General features: G+C 31.7%; 1 pseudogene; it reads right to left on the minus strand.

Annotated features, from left to right (window-relative positions):
* The window catches only part of LOC116894240, an 8,377-nt pseudogene extending 196 nt beyond the window's left edge, over window positions 1–8,181 (minus strand).
* Window positions 8,182–8,495: the final 314 nt, after the last annotated feature.

An 8,495-nucleotide genomic window follows, 5' to 3' on the forward strand; every position in this document is an offset into this window, starting at 1 on the left:
AGAGACACAGCCAGAATACAGCAAACACAGAGGTGTATGACAGCAGCAAACCACTGATTTGAGGCGGACCCCTATTGAAGGAATCAGAGAAAGAACTGAGAGAAGCTGGGGAATAAAGGACCTATATATATTTAAGCAACAGAGCTTCCAGGACTAAAGCCACTACCTAAAGATATACATGGACTGACCTGAATCTGACCTCACTGCGTGTAATGAACATATAAATAGGCACCAGTGGAAGGGAAGCCCTGGGTCCTGCTGAACTAGAGCCCGATGAACTAGACTGTTGGGGAGGAAGGTGGCAATGGAGGAGGATGGGGAGGGGAACACCCATAAAGAAGGGAGGGGGAGGGGATGTTTTCAAAACCGGAAAGGGAATAACACTCAAATGTATATAAATACCAAGTTAATAAAAAAAAAAAAAAAAGAGCAAACGAAAAAAAAAAAAAAAAAGAAGGTAGAAGACAACAGCATAGTCACAGGAGAAATACATGAACTAAGAGTAGGTAGGGACTGAAATGAGGTCATCCACACAGACTGCCCACCTGGGAGATTCTGATTCAATATAGAAGCCAACAAACTCAGTCATTATGGCTGATGCCAAGAAGTGTAGTGACAGGAGGCACTGAGAGGTTCTGCCAGAGCCCTGCTGATACAGTTTAGAATGCATGCAGCTAACCATTGGACTGAATAAGGTAATCCCAATGGAGGAGTTAAAGAAAAGACTGAAGTAGATGAAGTTGATTGCAATCCCATAGGAAAAACAACAACATCAACCAAACAGAGCCCACCAGTGCTCCCAGGGACTAAACCACCAACCAATGATACACATGAAGGGACCCATGACTCTCACCACATATTTTGCAGAGGAGAACATTGTCCAGGATCAATAGGAGGAAAAGCCCTTTGTTTTGTGAAGACTCTTCACAAATGTAGGGAAATGCCAGTGTATTGAGGTGGGAGTGGGTGGATGAGAGTGGAAGCATCCCCATAGAAGCATGGGGATAGGGGAGAAGTAATGGGAGAGGTGTGGAAAGGGGATAACATTTAAAATGTAAATTCATATAATATCCAAAAAATAAAAAAATAAAAATGAGGAATTGATAAAAATTTTATTGTGTAACAAAAATAGACAATATTATAAGCAGTTTTGCTTATCGTAAAACATTAAAATTAAAACTAAATTACCTGCTTGATATCTGTAGCCCACTCTATCATTTCATCAGACATAAATAGTTGTTGGCCATTTGGAAAATGATCAGAAAATCTTCCTATTTTCATTTTAAATCCTTCCTGTTTTAGAAAATCCATGATATAGAAAATGTCATACACTGTATCTAGTTTTCTATTCTGGTTCATGTTCACAAGGTCTCCAGCAGGATTTACAAATTGTATGTTCTTCAGTACAGAGAACATCTAAAATGCATTTATCATTTTAGTTTCAACTATACATATTAGGACAGAAAGTATAACATCATATCTATTATCTACTCCTAAATCCACCTTTATGAGAAGTATACAGAAAAGTAAAAATGAAGTCCATATACATTTAAAGTTTCACTATGTTTTACAAATACTGTTTTCTCACTGGATTTGATGCCATAATACATGCACACTGAATTTTATGTTTGGAAAGTAGTGATAAATTAACATATTTTCTCTCAAAAATGTTATTTTACCATAAGATATGGAAACTATACACTCAATTGTTCAAAATATGGAAACAGTGCTTGAAATTATTTGAGATGTATTTATTACATTAATCAGAAATTTTTTGATCAAATAAAATTCAAGTCATTTTATTAATTTTATTTACTATTTCCATGAAAAAATTCAAATGATAAATTCGTGAGAAGCATATATCATTGAATATTAGATAAAATTTTATGACTAAGATTATGAATTCGTGACTTGGGTGCCATAGTTGGCTCTCACATACATTATGACACTAATGAGATATGCCATTTCCACAGTTGTAGAGTAAGAAAAAAAATGAATACAAGTTACAAGGATTTTCTTTACATGGATTTTGACTTTATGATTCTCTTTATGAATGCCATGTCTAGGATATATATGCTATGCAGTGTCAGAATTATTACCTTCCAGGAGCTAAATTCCACTACTTTTTCATCATTGTCTGAGCTTGTGTCTACTTGTTGCAGAAGCATCTCATGAAGAGTGTGGGCGACAGCATACACGGCATTGTATAAGTTGTAGCCTGTTTCACACATAGACATTCCAAGTGGTGGCACAAAAAACCAATTAGATAGGATTTTGCTTGGACAATTCTTCAATGTTGTACAATTAGGTGGTGGCAAAGAACATTTAAAGAAAGTCCACCACAGTTTAGCAAAAGAAATATCATTGCTATAGTTAGAAGGGTTCACTGTCTGCATAAATTGTTTAAAACCAGACACCTCAGAGTGCTGATGTGAAAAAATAAGAGCCCCATGCAAGGAGTGAAGCATGAACTCGCCTATCATTGTGATCATATCAAATTGTGACACACTGACCCAGAGTCTCTGAATGTTTTTATATTTCCATAGAATGAAGTTAAATTGTACAGGAGATTCTTTATCCCCATAGACGAACACAACTGTTGATGATGACAGTATGATTTGGTGATAATATTTATGAAACATTTTAAGGTATAACAACCGATTATATGTGATAATTGTGACAAATTCTAAGCAGATGGTTTTTCTTTGCATTTCTGCTCTCAATTCAGAAAGAAATTGAATTCCATGGTCATCATCTGTAATTATCACTCCCACCCAATTCCATCTGAAGTGAACTGCTAGGGACACCATGGCTAGTGGTAGAGATGTGTCCTTGGGAGACATCTGGTAGAGATGAGGAAATTGTTCCTGAACACTCAAAAGGAGATGAAAATAACCACAGTAGAGCTGAAAGATATTGATCACAAACAAAATGTAAAGAGGTTGGAATGTATAGGGCCCATTCTAGAGCACATGCTAGAAGTGTGAGAAAGTGTGAATTCTTCATTTTCTTATTAAAATCATATTCAACTTCTTGTTTATTGCTATACAAGTACAAATAAACTAAATTATCTGGTAAATTGTTTCACATTGTGTTATATTTTCTGCCCATTTTCTTAAAGTTGTGTTTGCCAAAGAAATGATCTAACTTCTATATTTGATAGATTAGAATAGATAGAAATAAATTCCCTGCCTTTAGTCAGCCTTGCAGCTTCAAACTAATACTGTGGTAAATAATACTTAATTAAATCCCTCCTTAACACACTCTGGAAGTTCTGGAGAAGCACAGGTATGGTCCAAGTTTATGGAGATCCACAGAGGTCCGTAAAGGTAAAATTAAATATCTTCTCCTGATGTTTCTGGTAGTAATTAGGATAATTTCCTTTTTTCAAGGACCAAACTCTTTCACATTATCCACAATTGGGTTACATTCAATCTTAATTCAAACAGGAAATGTTGGGTAAAATATGAATGTTCCTGTTGTTCTTGATGGCAAAAATAAATGGAAAATTCAAGTGGATAGTCTTATTTGTCACCCTGAGAACAAGAGTTACACACAATCATAGGGGATATAAGTTCTAAGTATAATTATAAATAAAAAAATAAATGGGTTAAGCAAAGATTTTTTATTTTATGACCTAATTCATTCATATTGACGAAAGATTTCATTTTATTTGCTGTATTAGGATGCAAGACCTGCAAAACAATTTAAAAATCTTATTTTTTTTAATTTGATGAATTGAACTTTATTACTTGTTTTGAATTGTTTTCCTTATATATTATAATATATAATATATTATATTATATTCCTAATATATATTATATTCCTAATATATATATTATATAAAACAATATATAATATATATATTGTTTTCCTAATATATATATTAACATATATATATAAATTTTATTATATTCTTCTTTTGATCTCTTCTTCAACTGTGTTCTGAAATAAGATACTGTGTGCTTTTTTGATATTTTAATAATAATTTTAAAATATGAATTTTTATTAACAGGATTCAATAATTTTTGAAATTGTCTACAGTTCCATCTTATTTTCTTGTACCCAGTTAAATATCTATGTGTCATCCATGAATAAGAAAATATTTCTAAACCAAAATTGAATCTGACTATGCCTTCATCTTGTAATTCTAATACTGAACATATGTGGGAAAAAAGTGAGAATTATCTGCTATCTAGAATGTTATATATCTTTTCAGTATCAGCACTAAAAATTGTCATGAACATTCCTAATGTAATGCAAAAGTAGCCAAATTTGTCTATATCAACAATCGAAAAATTGTAAAGAATTCATAGATAATGCAAATATTGTAATAATTCTGACACTATTCTTCATTCCACATAGTTATGTCTGTTTTTTTTCCTATTTGAGGCTATACAAAATTGAGCAATATAAGATTCGTTATAAGTACAGCATTTCACTGTTTAGATTGAGCTCCTTTTGCTTCACATGTACCTTTATGTTGTACTAATTCATTCTTTCTCTACAATCACTGGCTATCTCATACATGGCCTTGGGTTTCATTAGGTAAATATTTTACTGATATATTCTGTTTCTAATATGTTCACTTTTTCTCTTCTTTCAATATATTTTAACTGCATATATATTTTGATATATTCTTGTAAGTTTTCATAATCTTATTTAACAATTACATATCATTTCAGTGTGTAGTACATAAGCATTTTTGCTTTTGTCTCATCTGTATTTTCTGTAATACTATGTGACTAATGTAAATATTTATGTAACTGTACATAAACTGTGGCTCTAAAGCTGGCATTGTATTGACTTCACGGTTTTATGTTCTCTATTATTTACTTTTCCTTATTTTTAATCATCTTTTTCCTAATTTGTTCCCTTATTTCTTAGATTTTTTTCCCTTCATTCAGAAATATCTGAAATTGTGCCATACTTTCTATGGTGATTATCATTACCTAATTGAGACAGATATGCAATTTGAAAATTGAGTTCTTTAATTAATTCACTTCAATTGCTGAAGGATGAAGGTTAATATGGCAAATAATATAGAGTTTTTTTTACAAACTTCCCTTTAGAATTTTTTTAAAAATTAAACAATCCTAAATAAAGAAATAATTAGTAGGAGTATCAACAGTTCTGATTTCACTTTGTACTACATAAGTCTATTAATAAAATTGGCCAAAACGGGGTGGGTGTTGATCAATAGAATGTAACTGAAAACCTAGAAATAAATACACCTCTTTGGACAATTGATATATTTTTTATATTTAAGTCCAGAAAACTGTACTAGAAGAATGAAATTGTCTTGAATAATGGTACTGGCCCAACTGTATTGTTTCATGGTGAAGAATTAAAAATACACCCATGTCTATAATAGTGAAGAAATCTCAAGAGTAAACTTTGTATCTCCACTGGGGATACAAAAATTCACAGGTGATAGTTTGAAGTTAATACTGAATGCCAAGAATGTGAAAAAAAAACATAAAATAAATGCAGTGACACATTGGAAATTCTGTGTATCATTATATTTTTTCAGGAGAGTGAAGGTTGAAGTTTACAGTTCTTGTGTGTTTATGTTAAAGCTTTCAAACTTTTCTTTTTATGTGCTTCTTGAGTGTAAAGATACATATGTCTGGTTTTCCTATTTGTAAATAGGTGTGTTACCCATGCCTTTTATCTGATTTTGCAGGGATTCCTTTTCTGTTTTTTGTAAGTTTTTTATAATTTGAATTTTTTGTTTTATGCTATTTTATTACTATTCTTTATATGACAAGTTTTTAATGAGGGAAGGTAATGACGTGGGTGCATAGATAGGTAATTAGTTAATTATCTTACAGGACTTGAGAGAGTAAAATACACAATTGTGTATATTGTACTAAAATGTATTTTATATAAACATTGAAAGAACATAAATTTGATTTATGCTGTAAATTTAAATGGACTTGGAAAATAATATGCTTAGTAAAAAAGCAAAATAGTTTATAAAGCATATAATCTCAATTATATTAAAAATTCAAATGTACAAGTATGGAACAAATAGTAGATTTCAGGGTAGGGTAGGTATATGTTGATGTAAAGATAAGAATTGAGGATACAGCATTCAGATTCCCAATAAAATAGAATAAGTCATTTAAACTTGACTGTGGTGTTGGACACACACACATCTATATATTTTGTATACACAATTTAAACACATAGATAATAAATTATATATTTATAAAACCTAACTTGAAAGAAATGACTATCTAAATTAATATAGCTATAATAAAATTTGTGTTTAAGTTTTTTCAAATAATATATTTTAATTTACATTAACCTTTTACTATAAAATTATTTTTATCATCAGTGGTTTTTTATACACTAATAATGCTTTTATTTTAAAATTATTATTGTTTTCATTTCTGCCATCATAAGTGGAGTACATCTTCTCATCTGCAGTAATTGTCTTTATCAATTTTGGATTTTCTTTGTAAAAAGATGGTTCGCTTTCAATACAATCACAATGCCTCCTACTTAAGATGAATGTGAAGTGACATTCTGAATTTTCAAATGTGGAGGCTATTTAGTCATTGGTTTTTATTTCATATAACCCTCACACTATATACACATGTTGAGAAACAACATTGCCTCCATATTTATGAATGAGAATAGATTAATACCTTCTTATAGATAATGTAGATGTTGAATGAGGAAAATGATGAATGAAAGAATCAGTAAATCTTTTTAAAACGTCTTTCCTATTAGTAGTTGACAGTCATAGCCAAAATAAAAGGCCAATATAAGAGAATATCTCCAGTACAAATTATACTTGATGGGATTTTTAAAAGGTTGCACATAGTAATGTGAAAGAAAGCATAAATCTGGAAGAACTATTGGAAGGGATTAAACAAGATGGTAATGCTTTCTATACTATCTTCAAATAGGAAATATTCTTTTCTAAAAAAAGGTAATACATGGTAAAGAACTTGTGGGTGAAAATAGGAAAATATTTCTGCATAGTTTAAAGACTGCCATTTGAATTATTCTCTGAGTTATTACTCTGTAGTTGTATCTCAAAAGAAAAATATTACTGTCATATGATACATGTCTTATACTTATTAGTACTTTAGGAGAATTAATTGAAAAAGTATCCTAGGCAGGTGCAGAAAACATTATATGACAAGATAAAATACCTCTGCTTGTTAAAAGTTTTAAAGAGATCATGAATTCAAGGACCATACTGAAACATAACAAAGTAAAATACAGCATGCTTAGATGAAATATCCAAGAGTGGGTAGACAGAAAGGCAGGGCATCACATGGATGCATCCCAGAGTCAAAAACTCTGACTCAGAAATATTTCTAAAAGAATTCCAGTGACAAAATAAAGAAAGGTTGAGGAAAAAGAAGTCCAATGACTTGTCTAAATTAGGATCCATCTCAAGGAAAGCTCTAATGCCTGAGACTATTACTGATCCTACAGTGTGCTTACAGACACGATTCTAGTATGGATGCTGTCTGAGAGGCCAAAAAGTCATTTGAATGAGTCTGCTGAAGATACTTACACCCAATCATTTGACTGAGTTCGGGAACCCCTGTAGTTCAACTAGGGAAAGACTGGAAGAAGCAAAGGATGGCAACACCGTAGGAAGACAATTATTCTCAACTACCTGGACTCCTAGATGTCTCAGAAACTTTGCCACAAACCGTGCAGTATACAGTAGGATCACATGGAAACATAAGATGGAAATTATTTTATAAAGAGAATCTCTCTAAGAGCAAAGTCAATAGTGTGATTCATTAATTCAGCATCTAACCAAATTGTGATTAAAAAATGAAAATTTCACCATAAAACCATAAAATTAAAGAAAATGACCAACAATAGAACATGACGAATTTTATTTATATCCTGAAGGACAGCCAGAAGGAAGAGATATTGTTTATCCTCAGCATCTCTAGAAATGTTAGTATGCATTTAAGTATAATGAAAAGATGCACTTATAGCATCTATATTCTCACTGAAATCATTATTCTTCACATAACCATGCTTTGTATAAATGGAAAAGAAACAATCAGCTTCTTTATCTCCTAGATAATTTTCTTTGTCTTTTATTCTCCAAAAGCACCTGGGATCACTCAAATGGCATAAAAGAGAGGAAAGATTTAGAATCAAGAAGAGAATAATGAAAGAGATCATCTTTGCCATATCACCAAGATACATGCCTGAACAAAATGCAGCATGAAGAGTCAGGAAGGGAGAATCTCACATATCAAATTTTCATGAACACTGCCAGGTGTCATTTTTTATCATTGTAGGTACTATTAATGAACACATATACTTCTTACACCATTTACTTTTCAGTTCACTTTTTGCCCCTGGAGGATTCTGAAGCACTGTCTGGCCTGGGGCTCTGCATCTGAGATCCTATGTCCAGGTGAAAAATAGGGGCAATAATTTTTGTCATGATTATCCTTCTCTGCCATTCATGTAAGTAGACCTAAAAATTCCAGACATGATTC

The sequence above is a fragment of the Rattus rattus genome, chromosome 2 (genome assembly GCF_011064425.1).
Source record: "Rattus rattus isolate New Zealand chromosome 2, Rrattus_CSIRO_v1, whole genome shotgun sequence".
Lineage (NCBI taxonomy): Eukaryota > Metazoa > Chordata > Mammalia > Rodentia > Muridae > Rattus > Rattus rattus.